Raw genomic sequence first — 21707 nt, 5'->3', positions numbered from 1 at the left:
CCCTGGATGTTCATTTCCCATCCCTGGTCACCTTGCAGCCATGTCTCCGTAATCTCGACTATATCATACCCGTTTACATCTATTTGTGCAATTAATTCATCCACTTTATTGCGAATGCTCCGCGCGTTAAGACACAAAGTCTTAAGGCTGGTCTTTTTAACATTTACTTGTTCCTTCCCACTATTTTTCACCGTGGCCCTGTTTGATTCTGGCCCTTGATTTCTCTGCCTATCACTTTTCTTATTCCTAGCCTCTGACCTGCTCTTGTAGCCACAGTATTTATATGGCTACTCCAGTTCAGTTTTTTTTTTAGTTTTTTAGTGATACAGCACTGAAACAGGCCCTTCGGCCCACCGAGTCTGTGCCGACCATCAACCACCCATTTATACTAATCCTACACTAATTCCATATTCCTACCACATCCCCACCTGTCCCTATATTTCCCTACCACCTACCTATACTAGGGGCAATTTCTAATGGCCAATTTACCTATTAACCTGCAAGTCTTTGGCATGTGGGAGTAAACCGGAGCACCCGGAGGAAACCCACGCAGACATAGGGAGAACTTGCAAACTCCACACAGGCAGTACCCGGATTTGAACCCGGGTCGCTGGAGCTGTGAGGCTACGGTGCTAACCACTGCGCAATGGTAACCCCTAGGATGTTGACAGTGGGGGATTCAATCATAATGCCTTTGAATGTCAAGAGGAGATGGTTCGAATCTCTTGTTCGAGACGTCATTGCCCGGCACTTGTGTGGTGCGAATGTTACTTGCCACTTATTAACCCAACCTGGATATTGTCTAGGTCTTGCTGCTTTTCTACACAGACTGCTTCAGTAGCTGAGGAATCACGAATGGTGAACATTGTGCAATCAGCGAACGTCCCCAATTCTGACCTTATGATTGAAGGAAGATCATTGATGAAGCAGCAGAAGATTGTTGGACCTAAGACACTACCTTGAGGAGCTCCTGCAGTGATGTCCTGGAGCCCAGATGATTGACCTCCAACAACCACAACCATCTTCCTTTGCGCTAGGTATGATTCCAACCAGTGCAGAGTTTTCCCCGATTCCCATTAACTCCAGTTTTGTTAGGGCTCCTTGCTGCCATACTCTGTCAAATGCTACCTTGATGTCAAGGGCAGTCACTCAGTTCAGCTCTTTTGCCCATGTTTGAACCAAAGCTGTAATCAGGTCAGGAGCTGCGTGGCCCTGCTGGAACCCAAACGGAGCGTCACTGAGCAGGTTAGTGCTAAGCAAGTGCCGCTTGATGGCACTGTTGATGACACCTTCCATCACTTTACTGATGATGGAGAGTAGACTGATAGGCGGTAATTGGCCTGATTGGACTTGTCCTACATTTTGTGGACAGGAAATCATCTTCTTCCTTGGCCTCCTGGTCTCGAGATTGGTTGTTGGGGCTGTTACACAGTTGGCTCTCCCCTTGCACTTCTGTCTTTTTTCCTGCCAACTGCTAAGTCTCTTCGACTCACCACACTTTAGCCCCGCCTTTATGGCTGCCCGCCAGCCAATCTCCTGCACACTCCACCAGCACAGATACACTGATGTCAGTGAATAGTTGAGCATGATTAACTATGGGACCACGAAATGGTGAGCACAGCACAGACGCACTTGTGCAGCTGATGGAGCCAGTGACAGTCGAGGCTACTCGCGCTCCGAGGACTGTGGGAGGCCAGGGCAATGCTGAGCTTCAGGTTGATAACATGCCTCCGGAGTCATCAACAAGGCGACAGTAGCTGGACCTGCGGCGTGAGCTGTGTGAACATCTGACAGATCTTCCAGCGGCTAAACGCACCCATGCGCAAATGATGGAGGAGTCCATCCAAGCCATGCGTGCAGCAATGTCTCTGGCATGTGTCCGTCCTCTTGAACATGGCATTGGTAACCATCCTGATTGTGCAATGAGCTGTAGACTGGGAGATCCCACAGCTATCTCCAGAAGGTCCCTGGAATGTTCCTGAGGCATGAAAATTCAGCTCCACGGTGACCTTTAACGCCACAGGCAATGAGTGCCATCACTTCCTATTCGGCTCAGCTCCTGCTCCACGTTGAACAGCTCAGTGATTTCCTCCCTGGAGAGGTGCGGTCTTCGGTGACACTGCTGCTCTGACATTTGCAGGATACAGAGCCTCTGATGGTAGACTTTGTTCTGCGAACAAGAGGCATTTGCATGCCCCTCTGTGCCGCCATCGTCCATTCCCCCTCCAAGGCTCATGCTCCTGATGCCTCTCTGGTTGCTGCAGCCCTCCCTGCCTGTGGCTTTATCTCTCTCCCTCTCTGATGTTCCTCCTCACTGGAGGTCTAGTGGTGTTCCGCAGGAATCAGTGCTGGGTCCTTTGCTGTTTGTGGTATATATAGATGATCTGGAGGAAAATGTAGCTGGTCTGATTAGTAAGTTTGCAGACGACACAAAGGTTGGTGGAGTTGCAGATAGTGATGAGGATTGTCAGAGGATACAGCAAGATATAGATCGGTTGGAGACTTGGGTGGAGAAATGGCAGATGGAGTTTAATCCGGACAAATGTGAGGTAATGCATTTTGGAAGGTCTAATACAGGTGGGAAGTATACAGTAAATGGCAGAACCCTTAGGAGTATTGACAGGCAGAGAGGTCTGGGTGTACAGGTCCACAGGTCACTGAAAGTGGCAATGCAGGTGGATAAGGTAGTCAAGAAGGCATACGGCATGCTTGCCTTCATCGGTCGGGGCATAGAGTATAAAAATTGGCAAGTCATGCTGCAACTTAGTTAGGCCACACTTATAATATTGCATACAATTCTGGTCGCCACACTACCAGAAGGACGTGGAGGCTTTGGAGAGGGTACAGTAGAGGTTTACCAGGATGTTGCCTGGTCTGGAGGATATTAGCTATGAGGAGAGGTTGGATAAACTCGGATTGTTTTCACTGGAACGATGGGGCTGGAGGGGCGACATGATAGAGGTTTACAAAGTTATGAGTGGCATGAACACCGTGGATAGTCAGAGGCTTTTTCCCAGGGTGGAAGAGTCGGTTACTAGGGGACATAGGTTTAAGATGCGAGGGGCAAAGTTTAGAGGGGATGTGCGAGGCAAGTTTTTTTACACAGAGGGTAGTGAGTGCCTGGAACTTGCTGCCAGGGGAGGTGGTGGAAACAGGTACGATAGCGACGTTTAAGAGGCATCTTGACAAATATATGAATAGGATGGGAATAGAGGGATACGGACCCTGGAAGTGTAGAAGGTTTTAGTTTAGACAGGCATCATGATCGGTCCAGGCTTGGAGGGCCGAATGGCCTGTTCCTGTGCTGTACTGTTCTTCTTTTTATTCTTTGTCTCAAAGCCTGAGTGAATGAGACCCATAGCAAATTGCTGGACTCAGATCTTAGGGCCTGCTACCCATCTTGCTCTGTACATACAAGTGCCAAGCCCGAGAGGGCACTCAAACAGAATTCCCCCGCTGTGCTAGGCAAGTTTGTACCTGCTCCCAATTGCTACTTCCGCTGCCCACTCAGTTCCATCCTCCCTGCCAAGCCATGCTACCCTTGGCAATGACTGCCATCCAGCCAACACTGAGATCCCGCTAATCCACCGCCTCCTTATAGCTGGTGAGGCTCTGAGCTCTCATGCACCTATTCTAAAATTAGAAAACTCTGGTAAAATAGCAGTTAATTGCCTGTTTAACAGGCCTAATTACCTTCCAGCTGTGTTCCAGCGTGACCTCCTCCCGCCAGCCTGGACACTTTCAGTAATATTCAGTTTCCTGCCATAAACCACTCCTCTCACTTCCCAGGCCATCTCAGCCCACTGTGTGTGCATATGACTCCGTCAGAGAGTCCCCCTTCCTGAAATCATAATCCATTGTTCATATACTTGGCAATCATATCACATAGTTTGAGCAAATCAGACCCTAAAATACCTTCACAATTCATCATTCTATGGAATGTCAAAAATGACCATTATCTGGCCAAAGTCAAAGTGTGCCTTGTTAATGTCTTACATCTGGCCCATGCTTCCCTCAAAAGCGATTGGAAAATAAACTTGATGAGGGGTTACAGACCTGAAATGATAATTCTGTTTCTCTCTCTACAGATGCTGCCTAGTCTGCTGAGGACTTCCAGCATTTTCTGTTTCAGATTTCCAGTATCTGCTGTATTTTGCTTTTGTGGAAAATAAGTGTAATAAGCTTCCTTGCTGTCGCGTGGTGAAATTCAGGATATAGGGTATGAATAATCGTAGCAGCTGATCTGGTATCTATTAACTCATTGATTAGTTGACCTCCATTAATAACTTTCCGAACTTTGGTCTTCGCTCTTAGATGGGCATGCCCGTCTAAGAGCGAAGACCAAAGTTCGGAAAGTCCTCATCAGGGAACTCCTCTTTGCTGACGATGCTGCATTAACATCTCACACTGAAGAGTGTCTGCTGCCTGCACCAAATTTGGCCGAAACATCAGCCTCAAGAAAACGAACATCATGGGACAGGACGTCAGAAATGCCCCATCCATAAATATCGGTGACCACACTCTGGAAGTGGTTCAAGAGTTCACCTACTTCGGCTCAACTATCACCAGTAACCTGTCTCTCGATGCAGAATTCAACAAGCGCATGGGGAAGGCTTCCTCTGCTATGTCCAGACTGGCCAAGAGAGTGTGGGAAAATGGCGCACTGACACAGAACACAAAAGTCCAAGTGTATCAAGCCTGTGTCCTCAGTACCTTGCTCTACAGCAGCGAGGCCTGGACAACGTACGTCAGCCAAGAGCGACGTCTCAATTCATTCCATCTTCGCTGCCTCCGGAGAATCCTTGGCATCAGGCGGCAGGACCGTATCTCCAACACAGAAGTCCTCGAGGCAGCCAACATCCCCAGCTTATACACACTACTAAGCCAGCGGCGTCTGCGATGGCTTGGCCATGTGAGCCGCATGGAAGATGGCAGATTCCCAAGGACACATTGTACAGCGAGCTCGTCACTGGTATCAGACCCACCGGCTGTCCTGGTCTCCGCTTTAAAGACGTCTGCAAACGCGACATGAAGTCCTGTGACATTGATCACAAGTCGTGGGAGTCAGTTGCCAGCGATCGCCAGAGCTGGCGGGCAGCCATAAAGGCGGGGCTAAAGCGTGGCGAGTCGAAGAAACTTAGCAGTTGGCAGGAAAAAAGACAGAAGTGCAAGGAGAGAGCCAACTGTGTAACAGCCCCGACAACCAATTTTATCTGCAGCACCTGTGGAAGAGTCTGTCACTCTAGAATTGGCCTTTATAGCCACTCCAGGTGCTGCTTCACAAACCACTGACCACTTCCAGGTGCTTACCCATTGGCTCTCGAGACAAGGGGGCCAAAGAATTAATAATGACAGGGGCAATGGTGCAGTTACTATGATCATGCCAGAACCCCACCAGTGGCTTTGGGGAGGCCTCACTTTATCAAGGTGTGACATCTGTCCCTTTGCAATCAGGAGGAGTGGATGACTGTACACAGGGCACAGCTTTACCATTGTTCATCTGTTGAGCTGTCATTAGAGCAATTAGCTGTCCCAATTGGTATTCCAAGAGGCTGATGGTGATTCCGTTATCATAGGCCCATTTTCCTGCCCCTGATCATCGGTATTGAAGCTGTGGCTATGACAATCCCATGTCAGGTGCCCACATTTCTGGCACTGGTCATTCCGAGAGTTGCTTCCATATTTAGGTCAAGCCCCTGAATTATTGGAGACCAAAATGAGGATTCACATATGGAGGCAGAGGGCATGGCTGAGGAACTAAATTAATATTTTGTATCTGTCTTTACCAAGGGAGAAGATGCTGCCAGAGTCGTAGTGAATGAGGGGACAGTTGAGATACTGGATGGGCTAAACATTGATAAACAAGAGGTATTGATTTATATTTAGAGATACAGCACTGAAACAGGCCCTTCGGCCCACTGAGTCTGTGCCGACCATTAACCACCCATTTATACTAATCCTACACTAATCCCATATTCCTACCACATCCTCACCTATCCCTATATTCCCCTACCACCTACCTATACTAGGGGCAATTTATAATGGCCAATTTACCTATCAACCTGCAAGTCTTTTGGCTGTGGGAGGAAACCGGAGCGCCCGGAGGAAACCCACGCAGACAAACGGAGAACTTGCAAACTCCACACAGGCAGTACCCAGAATTGAACCCGGGTCGCTGGAGCTGTGAGGCTGTGGTGCTAACCACTGCGCCACTGTGCCGCCCCTTGGAAAGGCTGGTGTACTTAAAGCTGATAAGTCACTAGGACTGGATCAGATGCATCTGAAGATACTGAGGGAAATAAGGATGGAAATTATGGAGGTACTACTTATAATCTTCGAATCCACCTTAGATACGGGGGGGAGGTACCAGAGGCATGGAGAATTGCAAATGTTACACCAATGTTCAAAAAAAGGGTGTAAGGATAAACGCAGCAACTACAGACCAGTCAGTTTAACCTTGGTGATGGGAAAGTTTTTAGAAACAATGATCTGGAACAAAATTAACAATCACTTGGACAAATGTAGATTAAGGAAAGCCAGTATGGATTTGTTAAAGGAAAATTGTGTTTAACCAACTTGATTGAGTTTTTTGATGGGGTAACAGAAAGGGTTCATGAGAGTAATGCAGTTGATGTGGTGTACATGGACTTCCAAACGATGTTTGATAAGGTGCCACTGAATAGGCTTACCAGCAAAGTTGAAGCCCATGGGATAAAAGGGACAGTGGGAGCATGGATATGAAGTTGGCTGAGTGACAGAAAACAGAGCAGTGGTGAACGGTTGATTTTTGGAATGGAGGAAGGGATAGGGTAGGGATCCCCAGGGATCCGTTTTAGGACCACTACTTTTCTTGATATATATTATTGACTTGGGTATGCATGGCAAAATTTTAAAATTTGCAGATAACACAAAATTTGCAAGTATATTGAAGTGCGAGGAGGATAAACTTCAAGAGGGCATAGACAGGCTGGTGAAACAGGCAAACACGGGGCAGATGAAATTTAGTCCAGAGAAATATGATATAAGACATTTTAGTCGGAAGAATGAGCAGAAGCAATATAAACTAAATGGTATAGTTCTAAAGGGGGTGCAGGAACAGAGAGACTGGGGGTATATCTGCATAAATCATTGAAGGTGATTGAGAAAGCGGCTAAAAAGGCGTATGTCATCCTGGGTTTTATAAAAAGAGGTATAGGCTGGAATCTTGCTGTTGTCGGCAGCTCCAAGTTCGGGGAGGCGAAAGCGGGTGCAGAACTTGCTCCGCTCCACGCCTAGCTGTCACCGCTATTGCGGGCGAAGCAATCAAATAGCAGCTCTGCGGCGTATTTCTGTATGAAAAGGGTGCATGCGGCAGGAGGCTAAGCATCGGCGGGGGTGGGGCTAGAGCCAGAAGAGGTTGCTGAAAGCCATTTAAAAGGGTTTTCAGCAACCTCTGTGGCTCTGAGAGGTTGCAGCAAACATCTCGTTTGTAGCAGCAACAGCATATTGCTTGAGGTGGAGGAAGAATTAAAGTTCCCACCAATCCAACAAATTAAAATAAAACAGAAGCCCACCAGAACCCACTGGCAGCAATGGAAAAGCGAAGCAGCCACATGGCCCCCCAGTTCTCAGAGGACTCCTTGCATCTCCTCCACCAGGCGGCTGAGGCAAAGCGGGAGGTCCTCTTCCCATCAGATGGAAGGAGGAGGCATCACCAGGTCAGCAAGAAGGCGTGGAGGTAGCGGAGGAGGTCAGCAGCCACGGAGTAGTTAGGAGGACATGGCTCCAGTGCCGCAAACGGGTCAATGACCTTCTGCGCTCTGTCCGGGTAAGGGGTATTCTGCAACCATCTCATCTTTTATGTGACACAGGAGGGTCTATGAGAGCTGATGCTGCAAGGTCGAAGCCATCCATGTTCAGTGATTGGCTGCAGCCATGCCTTGGGCCGTATAATGGGCACATCTGTGATCATCAGTGGTCAAGATATGTTCAATCTGTGCACTTCATTGGCATTGGTTTGAGATGCAGCACTCAGCCCAAGTGGTAAGTGGGTGATCTTTCAAGTAATGGGTCTTAACTAATTGCCTTGTGTCTTCACAGGAGAAGAAGGCACATACTGCCCGAGAGAGGCCCCGGACCGGTGGCAGAGTGGCCAACCTTGCCTCTTTGACCAGATTCAAGGAGGATGCGTTAACGTTAGCAGGGGAGGATGGAGGACGCGCTATAGCTGATGGTGAGGCCGGCGCATCTGGCCAGGAGGGTGAGTCCCCTAGACTGTGGTCGAGGGGCAGGGGGTGCGTGTGGTGCAGTGCTTGTCTCAGGCAATAAAGGGTGCTCACAAAATTAAAGTCACACACATGTGCCCACACTGCAGTCTATAACATGTCCTCCAGTCAGGAGTGCTGATCACAACTGATCATTCTGATTTTCCCTGCAGGTAAACACAGCAGCGGCCAGGCAGTGTCTCCGGGGCTGATCCGTCCACCTCTGAGGAGGAGGAGTGGACCTTGGAGGGTACAGCGTCATATCCTCTCCCTGCAACAAGTGCCAGCTCAGAGACGTTCACCTCAGTTGGCATGCGTGTCTCCTCAGATTCATGGTCACAACCTGGTGCCAGCACCACACAAGTGCCGGACCAGCTGCAAGAGGCTGCACTGGCCGATGCCTCTGACACTCGGAGGACTGTGGGAGGCCAGGCCACTGCTGAGCCACAAGCTGATGATGAGCCTCTGATGACATCCATTCGGCGTGAGATTCTGCAGGCGCAGCATGTTGTGCGTGGAGATCTGGCGGAGTTACAAGAGACTTTGCGTGCTATGGCTCGGACATTGGAGATCTCCATCCAGGCCATGAGTTCCGCACAGTCCCTGTCATCTGTCCATCAGACTTCCTCCACTGACAGATTGGTGGCTGTGTTGGAGGGCCCGATCCTGGAGGCCATGCACAACCTCACAGAGAGAGTGGACTCCATGGACCAGAGCATTAGAGAGCTGTCTCTGATGCTCAGGCGACACTTGGAAGCTGCTCATCCCTCTGAGGTTAGCGCTGAGGACCAATTGAGCCTCAAGAGGGCACAGGGGCAGCAGCAGATTTCATATGGGAGCTCCTCTCAGGGCGGTCCTGATGCATCCTGCAGCTCCTTGTCCCCTCTGCCAATGACATCAGCACCACATACTCCCAGGGTGTCAGAGGGTGTTCCTGAGACTCCTCAGGGTCACCTTGAGAAGCCACGGCCTGCAGGGCCTCAGGCAGGCTGAGGACGCCCCCCAAAGTCATCCAAAACAACATAGCAGCCTGAACAGCCACCTGCCTCTGTTGTGGTTGGCGGAGATGGATCATCCACATGTGTCAGCACTTGCAAACGTTTCAAAAAAAAATCACACTCCGGGGTCATTGGTGCAATTTGTAAATATTTCTTTGATGTATAAACCTACTAAAATGTATTAAATTTTTCACTTGGCATTTTCACATGTCACAAGTCAATGTTGATGTTTTAGTCGATCTGGTTGTTCTGCATGAGAAGGATGTTTGAGAGGTGACACATTCGGGCTGGGTGGTGTTTGATGGAAAGGTGGCCCGTATCAGCTGAGATTTCCCCCTGAAGGTGAGTGCCTCTGCGTTTCCAACTCCTGTTAATGCCGCATCTCAGACTGCCATGTCAGTTTCTGGTTGATGAGCCTCCGTTCAGGAGAAACGCTTGAGTATTAGAGCCTCCTGGGTCTCCCCCAAATCTCCAGCTCCCTCCCCCCGCCGTTCAGGTGGCTGTGGCCCCTCTTCCTCATCCTCATCCGTATCACCACCCTCGTCTGAGGATGCCTCGCGCTGAACTAGGTCATCCTCCAGGGTCTCTCCCCTCTCCATCAGCAAGTTATGTAAGGCGCAGTAGACGACAATAATTCCAGATACCCTTGTTGGCAAGTACTCACCTGAGCGATCGAGACACCTAAATCTCATTTTGAGAAAACCTATGGTCTGCTCTAAGGTCACTCTGGTGGTCGCATGGCTCTCATTGTAACGTTCCTCTGCTTCATTTCTTGGGTTCCTCACTGGTGTCATCAGCCATGTTTTCAGTGGATAGCCCTTATTGCCAAGTATCCATCCTTGCAGGCATTCAGGAGAGCGGAATAGTACTGGCACCTGAGAGTTCAGGAGAATGAAAGCATCGTGACTGCTTCCAGGATAATGAACACACACCTGTATTATACCCTTATGGTGGTCACAGATGATTTGAACATTCATTGAATGCAACCCCTTTCGATTAATGAAGGCCCCTGACTAACCTAAAGGTGCTCTAATGGCCACATGAGTGCAGTCAATTACATGTTGGACCCAGCAATGGTGTTGAAGCAGCTCTCTCGGCCTGACTGGTGGCGTCCGTCTTGAACTTGAGGAATTTATTGGCACACCTGAATATGGCATCAGTCACCACCTTCATTCAGTGATCCGCTGATGATTGGGAGACTCCGCACATGTCTCCTGTTGAAGCCTGGAATGTGCCTGATGCGTAGAAATTTAGTGCGACTGTTAGCTTCAGTGCGAACGGCATTGGATGGCCACCCATGCAGTTGGAAACGAAGTCCGCTCCCAGCATCTCACACAGAGATCTGACAGTCTCCCGTGACAGGCGCAGTCTTCTTCGGCACCGGCGCTCTGACATTTGTAGAAAGCTCAAACACGGGCAGCAGACCCTGTCTGCTGGGTAGGCTCGTCTCCTGACAGGTGGTTGCACCCGGGCCGCTCTGTCACCTTCTCCCCCTCCCCCATTAGGAGGCTGCACTGGGGCAGCAGGTTGCTGGTTCCCTTGGCCAGTTGTCTTCCTGTCCCTCCTTGGGGCGTAGCCCTCCTCATTAGATGAGTCATCTCCCAAGTGGACAATTCCCATTGATGCAGTGTTCCAGAGATGTTATTAGCACAAGTATTACCAGCCTGCTGTAAGGACAGGCACATACAACCCCCTCCCCTTCACCTAATAAATCAATAATGCTGTGGCCCGACCAGGAGTGACTAACACTCAGATGACCCCTGTTGAAGCAGCAGAAACTACGCCAAACTTAAAAGTCACGCAAAAAGATGTCAAAGAACAATGAACCAAAAAAAATAAATCTTGCTTGCCGCTCTTTTAAAGCTGTCGGGTTCCTGTCACCCACTTCGACTCGTTTTACTGCCGTAAAATTTGACAGCTGACATAAAATGGCTGTCAGTTGGTTTATTAATGACCTCAGTTGGCACTTAAGTGACCTTAAGCGGATGGCAAGCAGTGCCTCAATCTCGCTCGCCGGCCAACCAGTGTATAATGGCTTTTGAGCGTGATAACGTCGGGCACCCCACCCAGCCCAATGTCATCACCCGCCATTTTGCACCTTGGCTACCTCAGAGGACCCCCGTTTTTATACATTAAAATTCCAGCCATAGAGTACAAAAGCAAGGAATTTTTGATGAATCTTTATAAAACACTTGTTTGGCTCCAACTGGAGTATTGTGTCCAATTCTGGGTACTGCACTTTCGGAAGGCTGTGAAGGCTTTAGAAAAAGTGCAGAAAAGATTTATGAGAATGGTTCCGGGGATGAGGGCTGCAGTTATGTGGATCGATCGGAGAAGCCGGGGTTCCCCTTAGAGAAGAGAAGGTTGAGAGGAGATTTGCTAGAGGTGTTCAAAATCATGAGGGGCCTAAACAGAGTAGATAGGGCGAAACTGTTCCCATTGGTGGAAAGGTTGAGAACTAGGGGACATAGATTTAAGGTGATTGGCAAAAGAACCAGAGGTGAAATGATGAAAAACTTGTTTATGCATTGAGTGGTTAAGATCTGGAGTTCACCGTCTGAGAGTGCGGTGGAGACAGATTCAATCATGGCTTTCAACAGGGAATTGGATAACTGAAGAGAAAACATTTGCTGGGTTATGTGGAAAAGGTGGGGGAGTGGGACTAGGTGAATTTCTCTTGCTGAGAGCTGGCAGGGACTTGACTGGCCGAATGACCTCCTTCTGTGCTATAACCATTCTATGATTCTATTCTATGATTGTAACTAGTAACGGGTAGCAGTCCCAAAACCGATCCATGTGGGACACCAGTGGTGAACAGTCTCCAAACAGATCCAAATCTATCAATAACTCCTTTCTGCCTGTGTCCTTCCAGCCAATTCTGAATCCGGTTCAGTATATCAACACTAATACCAGAGGTTTCAATCTTGTAAAAAGCCTCTTCTGTCGTGCCTTGTGCTTGTGATAAAAGTTAGCTTCTCTGCATTGGACTATCACATGCTGCATTCTTTACACATTCCACCACATAGACATTCAACTGTAGCGGAGATGGATTAATAGACAATATTTGCTACAATGGTGACTGACCGCCTAAGGTCAGGAAGTTGAGCTCCGTGGTGCCACTGTGCTGGCACTACGGAAGCTACAATATGAAAAAATGGGGTCCGCGGTACTTCTGGCGTGGCCCACATTGTACCCTGTGCATGAGCTGGAAGCGTCAGGAGAATCTGAAAGTGACATCAATCAGCTGTTTCAGCTGATTTGACACAGATTTTCATAACGTGGACCACACAGGCCCGGTGAACGTCTGTGCTAATCACTCACAGTTCAATGTGTGTTCAGCTGCATGAGGGATCCCCACTCGCCCTATTTAAAGGGACAGCCGTCCAACTTGCAGCTGAGGTGCATTTGATTTACTTCTGCTGTGGCAAAGTTTTGTGGTCACTGTGGCTGATTTTGAAAGGTCTGTTGGTGGGTTGGTGTATCGTTTCAGGGAGGGCAGAGGATTTGGTCTCCCATGCGCACCAAAAGTCAGCAAGAGGTATGGGGGCTATAGTGGCAGTGCCTCTGAGTCTGCAACAGAACTGAGGAATGGAGTGACACAGTGGCGCAGTGGTTAGCACCTCAGCCTCACAGCTCCAGCGACCCGGGTTCGATTCTGGGTACTGCCTGTGCGGAGTTTACAAGCTCTCCCTGTGACTGCGTGGGGGAGAGAGGGGTGGGGGAAGGTGAGGGCAGGCAGCTCTGTTGCCATGGAGGTGGCCATTGCCACTGAGGGGCCCCTCCATGGGCCAAAGAGTGCCTGAATAGGAGGTCCCCCCCACCATGCCTGCTTGGAGGCTGCCAGAGTTGAACTGGTGGTCTTCCCACATGCCAATGTCAGAGCGAAGAGGCCCTTAATTGGCTTAAGTGGCTCAATTGGCCTCTAGCGGGAGGGTCATCTGCCATCTTCCCTGCCACTGGCAAGATGGCATTGGAGCGGAAAGGCAACAAGCACTTTACCACCACCACCCCTACCTTCCATTGCTATTTTACGGGCCCCCCACCTCCCAACCTGTCCCCAGAGGGGCTGGTAAAATTCAGCGCATGGTTTCATTTGAAAAGGAGCGCTCTGTACTCACAGACTCTCTCACCTGCTTTCTGAGCTGTGTTATGGTGAGATTCACCTTGCGATATCCCATTGTTTCTCAACAATGGTGGCAGTGTCTGACTTTCTTTGCAGTTACTTGCATCACAAATGCATAGACTTTTGCAGCACTGAAGGAGGCCATTTGGCCCATCGTATTTGTGTTGTAGGTAAAAATTACAAATTTAGTTGGCAATTTTGGATAACATATCCTACCTGAATGGAAAAAAAACACCAACTACAAACTGCTGATGATTCTGAAGACTTGTACCTAAAGCACTACTCCCTCATTACATGACAGTCAGATACAGAACGATCTCTGGTACTCCTAAACTTGGAGTTTTAGGGCTGGATCTTCCCTCCGGGGAAGGGAAACAGAGGCCAGGACTGTTTACGGGTCCCAAATCTGCTCCCGGGGGAACAGTCATTGGAATTTTCAAGAGCCCTTCCCCTTAATTGTCATGGAGGCAGGTTCTCCATCCAATTAAGGACGATGGGCAGGCTCTCAAAGCTGGAGGGATGATCAGAGGCCTTTGAGCCTCAGTGGAGCAGCAGGCTGCACCAGAGGGCAAGTAAGGGAGAGGGCACTTTAACATGGAGGTGTCGTCTCTCCAACTTTTTTAAATCATTAATTAGAAAAGAGATTCAGCAGCCAGGCCACCACAGTAGGTGGGCGGCGGGAGGGAGGACCCCTCGTTAGGGCAGCCTGTGGCTGCTGTTACACTCAGGCAGGCAGGGAGGGCCGCTAGGCCTTGGTGCACTGGCGTCCCAGCCTACCACCAGGTGCCTGCCTCCAGGCATCTAAACTGGCAGCTGCCGGTGCGGGAACCTGGAGTCCGACTGGAGTCAGCCTTCTTTAATTGGACTCAATCAGACTGATCGCCTACCCACTTGGGCAGGCGGGTAGCCCTGCTGACTCCAATCCTGCCTCTGAAAAAATGCTCTGGAGGCAGATGGAGCTGGGGAGCCGCCATGCCGGCCAGTGGGGCTAATGTTTGGCCCCACCCACCTCCAGTCCTGATCCCAGTGAAAATCCAGTCCCTAGTGTCACCATGCAGGAATCTTTAAGGAGATTAGGGACTTTCACTTGGTTTATGCATTAACCTGGACTGTTTTCATTGTCCCTGGCTGAAATTCAATTACTTTTTAGGGCTTGATGTTTTGTATTTTATATACAGTGTCACCGAGACTGTCATCAAGATGAAATCTTCCCAGTGCAGTGAGAAAGAAATACTTTTCCATTTATTTAGCACCTTTCATTTGAACATGCAAAAATGACATGCAGGAAAAGACCAGCTGGTTTAAGCCTGTTCCACTTATGCTCCTCTTGCTCAATGTGGGAGCTCAGGGACACGGCTGATGTCCCTGACTCCTTCACGTGCTGGAAGTGTGTCCAGCCGCAGCTCTTGTTAGACCGCATGATGGCTCTGGAGCTGCGGATGGACTCACTTTGGAGCATCCGCGATGCTGAGGAAGTCGTGGATAGCACGTTTAGCGAATTGGTTACACCGCAGATTAGGATTGCTGAGGGAGAAAGGAAATGGGTGACCAAAAGGCAGAGAAAGAGCAGGAAGGCAGCGCAGGTGTCCCCTGCGGTCATCTCCCTCCAAAACAGGTATACCGTTTTGGATACTGTTGAGGGAGATGACTCACCAGGGGAAGGCAGCAGTAGCCAGGTTCAAGGCACCGTGGCTGGCTCTGCTGTTCAGAAGGGCAGGAAAAAGAGTGGAAGGACTATAGTCATAGGGGATTTGATTGTAAGGGGAGTAGATAGGCGGTTCTGTGGTCGAAAACGAGACTCCCGAATGGTATGTTGCCTCCCAGGTGCACGGGTCAGGGATGTCTCAGATCGGCTGCAGAACATTCTGAAGGGGGAGGGTGAACAGCCAGTTGTCGTTGTGCACATAGGCACCAATGATATAGGTAAAAAACGGGATGAGGTCCTACAAGCAGAATTTAGGGAGTTAGGAGCCAAGTTAAAATGTAGGACCTCAGAGGTAGTAATCTCAGGATTGCTACCAGTGCCACGTGATAGTCAGAGTAGAAATGAAAGGATAGTCAGGATGAATGCGTGGCTTGAGAGATGGTGCAGGAGGGAGGGGTTCAGATTTTTGGGACATTGGGACCGGTTCTGGGGGAGGTGGGACTATTACAAATTGGACGGTCTACACCTGGGCCGGACTGGAACCAATGTCCTTGGGGGTGCTTTTGCTAACGCTGTTGGGGAGGGTTTAAACTAATGTGGCAGGGGGATGGGAACCAAATGAGGAGGTCAGTGGACAGTAAGGAGATAGTAACTAAAGCCTGTAAGGAACTAGATAATGAAGTCAGCGTGACTAAGGGGAAGAGTAGGCAGGGAGCAGATGATGAACGCAAAGGGACTGGTGGTCTGAGGTGCATTTGTTTTAATGCAAGAAGTGTAGCAGGTAAGGCAGATGAACTTAGGGCTTGGATTCGTACCTGGGAGTATGATGTTATTGCTATTACTGAGACTTGGTTGAGGGAAGGGCACGATTGGCAACTAAATATCCCAGGATAACGATGCTTCAGGCGGGATAGAGAGGGAGGTAAAAGGGGTGGAGGAGTTGCATTACTGGTCAAAGAGGATATCACAGCTGTGCTGAAGGAGGGCACTATGGAGGACTCGAGCAGTGAGGCAATATGGGCAGAAATCAGAAATAGGAAGGGTGCGGTAACAATGTTTGGGCTGTACTACAGGCCTCCCAACAGCGAGCATGAGATAGAGGTACAAATATGTAAACAGATTATGGAAAGATGTAGGAGCAACAGGGTGGTGGTGATAGGAGATTTTAATTTTCCCAACATTGACTGGGATTCACTTAGTGTTAGAGGTCTAGATGGAGCAGAATTTGTAAGGAGCATCCAGGAGGGTTTTCTAGAGCAGTATGTAAATAGTCCAACTCGGGAAGGGGCCATACTGGACCTGGTGTTAGGGAATGAGCCCGGCCAGGTGGTTGAAATTTCAGTAGGGGACTACTTTGGGAATAGTGATCACAATTCCGTAAGTTTTAGAATACTCATGGACAAAGATGAGAGTTGTCCTAAAGGAAGAGTGCTAAATTGGGGGAAGGCCAACTATACCAAAATTCGGCAGGAGCTGGGGAATGTAGATTGGGAGCAGCTGTTTGAAGGTAAATCCACTTTTGATATGTGGGAGGCTTTTAAAGAGAGGTTGATTAGCGTGCAGGAGAGACATGTTCCTGTGAAAATGAGGGATAGAAAAGGCAAGATTAGGGAACCATGGACGACAGGTGAAATTGTGAAACTAGATAAGAGGAAAAAGGAAGCATACATAAGGTCTAGGCGGCTGAAGAAAGACGAAGTTTGGAAGAATATCGGGAATGTCGGACCAATCTGAAACAAGGAATTAAGAGGGCTAAAAGGGGTCATGAAATATCTTTAGCAAACAGGGTTAAGGAAAATCCCAAAGCCTTTTATTCATATATAAGGAGCAAGAGGGTAACTAGAGAAAGGATTGGCCCACTCAAGGACAAAGGAGGAAAGTTATGCGTGGAGTCAGAGAAAATGGGTGAGATTCTAAACGAGTACTTTGCATCGGTATTCACCGAGGAGAGGGACATGACGGATGTTGAGGTTCAGGATAGATGTTTGATTACTCTAGGTCAAGTCGGCATAAGGAGGGAGGAAGTGTTGGGTATTCTAAAAGGAATTAAGGTGGACAAATCCCCAGGTCCGGATGGGATCTATCCCAGGTTACTGAGGGAAGCGAGAGAGGAAATAGCTGGGGCCTTAACAGATATCTTTGCAGCATCCTTAAACACGGGTGAGGTCCCGGAGGACTGGAGAATTGCTAATGTTTTCCCCTTGTTTAAGAAGGGTAGCAGGGATAATCCAGGTAATTAAAAACCGGTGAGTCTGACGTCAGTGGTAGGGAAGCTGCTGGAGAAGATACTGAGGGATAGGATCTATTCCCATTTGGATGAAAATGGGCTTATCAGTGATAGGCAACATGGTTTTGTGCAGGGAAGGTCATGTCTTACCAACTTAATAGAATTCTTTGAGGAAGTGACAAAGTTGATTGATGAGGGAAGGGCTGTAGATGTCATATACATGGACTTCAGTAAGGCGTTTGATAAGGTTCCCCATGGTAGGTTGATGGAGAAAGTGAAGTCGCATGGGGTCCAGGGTGTACTAGCTAGATGGATAAAGAACTGGCTGGGCAACAGGAGACAGAGAGTAGCAGTGGAAGGGAGTTTCTCAAAATGGAGACGTGTGACCAGTGGTGTTCCACAGGGATCCGTGCTGGGACCACTGTTGTTTGTGATATACATAAATGATTTGGAGGAAAGTATAGGTGGTCTGATTAGCAAGTTTGCAGACGACACTAAGATTGGTGGAGTAGCAGATAATGAAGGGGACTGTCAGAGAATACAGCAGAATATAGATAGATTGGAGAGTTGGGCAGAGAAATGGCAGATGGAGTTCAATCCGGGCAAATGCGAGGTGATGCATTTTGGAAGATCCAAACTATGCAATAAATGGAAAAGTCCTGGGGAAAACTGATATACAGAGAGATTTGGGTGTTCAGGTCCATTGTTCCCTGAAGGAAGCAACACAGGTCAATAGAGTGGTCAAGAAGGCATACGGCATGCTTTCCTTCATCGGACGGGGTATTGAGTACATGAGTTGGCAGGTCATGTTACAGTTGTATAAGACTTTGGTTCGGCCACATTTGGAATACTGCGTGCAGTTCTGGTCGCCACATTACCAAAAGGATGTAGATGCTTTGGAGAGGATGCAGAGGAGGTTCACCAGGATGTTGCCTGGTATGGAGGGCGCTAGCTATGAAGAGAGGTTGAGTAGATTAGGATTATTTTCATTAGAAAGACGGAGGTTGAGGGGGGACCTGATTGAGGTGTACAAAATCATGAGAGGTATAGACAGGGTGGATAGCAAGAAGCTTTTTCCCAGAGTGGGGGATTCAATTACTAGGGGTCACGAGTTCAAAGTGAGAGGGGAAAGGTTTAGGGGGGATATGCGTGGAACGTTCTTTACGCAGAGGGTGGTGGGTGCCTGGAACGCGTTGCCAGCGGAGGTGGTAGACGTGGGCACGATAGCGTCTTTTAAGATGTATCTAGACAGATACATGAATGGGCAGGAAGCAAAGAGATACAGACCCTTAGAAAATAGGCGACAGGGTTAGATAGAGCATCTGGATCGGCGCAGGCTTGGAGGGCCGAAGGGCCTGTTTCTGTGCTGTAATTTTCTTTGTTCTTTGTTCACACTCATGACGGCTTGGGCATGTTAAATAAACAGTTCCTGGGTGACCCGCCCCCAGCCCTGTGTCAGGACATCCTCAGATACTTCATTCCCAGTGAATTATTTTTGAATTTTATTTCTGTTTTGGTGGTGTTGGCCAAGAGCCAAGAAATTGGGGGAATTCTTTGCTCTTTTTGAAATAGTGCCATTGGATCCTGCTGAACAGGCAGAGTTTGAATCTCAGCCAATGCAGTACTCCTTCATGACTGCACTGAAGTGTCAGCCAAGATTATGTGGTTAAGTCATGGACTGAGGCTTGAACTCAACCATCTGACTCAGGCAAGAATACGACCACCACTGAGTCAAGCTGACACTTCATTACCTGCTTTGCAGAGTACAAAAGCTACAGGGAACCTTTCTATAATAAAAGCAAAATACTGCGGATGCTGGAAATCTGAAACAAAAACAAGAAATGCTGGAATCACTCAGCAGGTCTGGCAGCATCTGTGGAAAGAGAAGCAGAGTTAAGGTTTCAGGGTCACTTTCGAAGAAGGGTCACTGACCCGAAACGTTAACTCTGCTTCTCTTTCCACAGATGCTGCCAGACCTGCTGAGTGATTCCAGGGAACCTTTCTACTTCACTTCATTGCTTGAAGATGGCAAACTACAGAGAAGTATTGCGGTCCATGCAAATTGCTGCCTTCAACAAAATGGCTAAACTGGAATACAGACAAATGACTGAGGGGAACAAGCCTTTGGCTCACTTGTAGCATTTCTACCTCTGAGTCAGAGGTACAGGGTTTGAACTCTATTCCAAACTGTCCTGGTGAGTGGAGACCCCAGTTCCGCCTCTGAATTTTGGATCATTATGTCCGGTGTGTGTGGATAGCATCCCCTCATCATATGGGTTATGGGAGCCGATAAACCCCCCACCGCTGTATAGGAATAACCACCCTGTTAGCTGGTCTGAAGATGGTTACAGCCATACTAGTTTGGTCATGTCACAATGCAGCTACCCCATGAAAATATCTCTCCAGGACTTGAACACAAAATTCTAGGCTAACACTCCAATGCAGTACTACGGGAGTGCTGCATGGTCAGAGGTGCAGTTTTTTGGATGTGACCTTAAACTGATGATGTGAAAGAATCCATGATGCTTTTCAAAGTGTCCTGGTCAATAGTTGCCCTTCAACCAACACCTTAAACAGATGACCTGGTCATTATTGCATTGTTGTCCGTGGGCCTTGCTGTGCTCAATTTTGACTGGCAAGTTTCCTTGGTGACTACACTATAATAAAACTGACTACACTTGCTGTAAAGGTTGTGAAAGGTGCTGTATAAGAAAAATTATTTCTTTTCTTTCACCACTTCATACTGTTCACCAGGGGAAAAGAGCGAAGATAGGAGAAACAGCAGAAATCAATGATTGAGGCTGTTTGAAAGAGCAGTTAAAAAGGAGCAAAGTGTTACATTTGCAGAATTCCAAGATGTGTGTTTTTGTAATTATTTAATTGCAGGAAATGGAATATTATGGTATGAGAAGTGAGTAAAGTAACCCTAATTCTACCAGTTGAAGGTTTCTGCCATACTGAAGAATTTTGTAGCCCATTTATAGTGTAGAGTTGGTTGTGGGTGAGCAGCAGCTAAATGACACACCTAACATGAGGGGTGTTGCTCGCCCAGTCACCAGCCTGTGCAACCTGTGACTCTACATTCAAATACATCCTAAAAATAACTGTACCATACCAGATGGAAGCCAGCACCAGGGAAACCAAATCTTTTCCCACCCGAAGGCATCAGCTTATGCTGGGAATGGTTTCACAGTGATTTCGTTTCTGTCTGCTACCTTCTGACACACTGGTGAACTGTAAATCACCTTGGGACATTTTTCTATGTTAAAGCTGCTAAAGCTGTCCCAGGGATATACAGCGGTTGCGGGTTATGGAGGGGGGCGTGGGTTGGGTGGTGGGGTGCTTTGTCTCCAGTTTTTTTGCTGCTTGGGGAATCAGTACTGAGCCCAGTGCCCTCACCCAACCCCTCTACAATAAAGGGGCCACTTAAATCTAAGTATTATTTTATTATTCATCACTTACACCAGGAGGTGAATACCAATTGAAGAGTTTGACCCAATAATTAACTTATTTGAAATTGATTAATCAAGCAAGAGATTGCTACTTTGGATTTGACCTCATTAACTAGCAAAAATAATCCAGACTTCAATTAGCCCTAAACTAAACAGATAGAGAGATGTTAAGTTTTAACATCACCTTGTAGTCCTGATGTAATCACACACATATTTCGAAATGAAGATCAAGATCAGGGAAGTCTATCTCCATATCAGTCAGATGCCAATATGTTATCATCATACCAGAGATTGGCTATAAACTGGGTGATTCTGAGTTGGTAGAAGAGAGTCAGATGGAATAGCGCCATCAGGTCCCCTTTTCCTTCTCTTGACAAAGATTGAATCATTTACTGTACTTTTATGGATAAGGCAGAATTATTGAACACAATATTAGCTAGAATTAAAAGTCGTGTGGAATCCAAGGAATAAAAGCCAAAAGCACTGCTCAGTCTAACAACTTAATCAGGCATTTTCTTCGACAGCACCTTCCAAATCCGCGACCTCTACCACCCAGAAGAGCAAGGGCAGCAAACGCATGGGAACACCACCACCTGCAAGTACCCCTCCAAGTGACACACCATCCTGACTGCAAAATATATCGCTGGGTCAAAATCGTGGACACCCTACCTAACAGAACTGTGGGAGTACTGTCATCACATGGACTACAGTGGCTCAAGAAGGCTTCTCAAGGGCAATTGGAGATGGACAATAAATGCTGGCCTTGTAGTGACACCCACATCCCATGAATGAATAAAAACATGCATCAGCAAAAAGACCATTAACAGGATGGATTTCACCCTCTATATTATTACCCATTGCTACTAAGGGATTTCATACTGAGATTGAGAAAAGTAATTTTAACAGGTCACTGAGTTAAAATAACTAACTTTGACACATCCAAATGCCTTGTGGCCTGTGAGCCAAAAAATCTGGCGTGTAATGTTTAATTTTCAAATTCTGGAAGGTGGAAATCTGGA

Source organism: Heterodontus francisci, chromosome 13 (assembly GCF_036365525.1).
Source record: "Heterodontus francisci isolate sHetFra1 chromosome 13, sHetFra1.hap1, whole genome shotgun sequence".
Taxonomy (NCBI): domain Eukaryota; kingdom Metazoa; phylum Chordata; class Chondrichthyes; order Heterodontiformes; family Heterodontidae; genus Heterodontus; species Heterodontus francisci.
Note: the sequence above shows the minus strand (reverse complement) of the source record.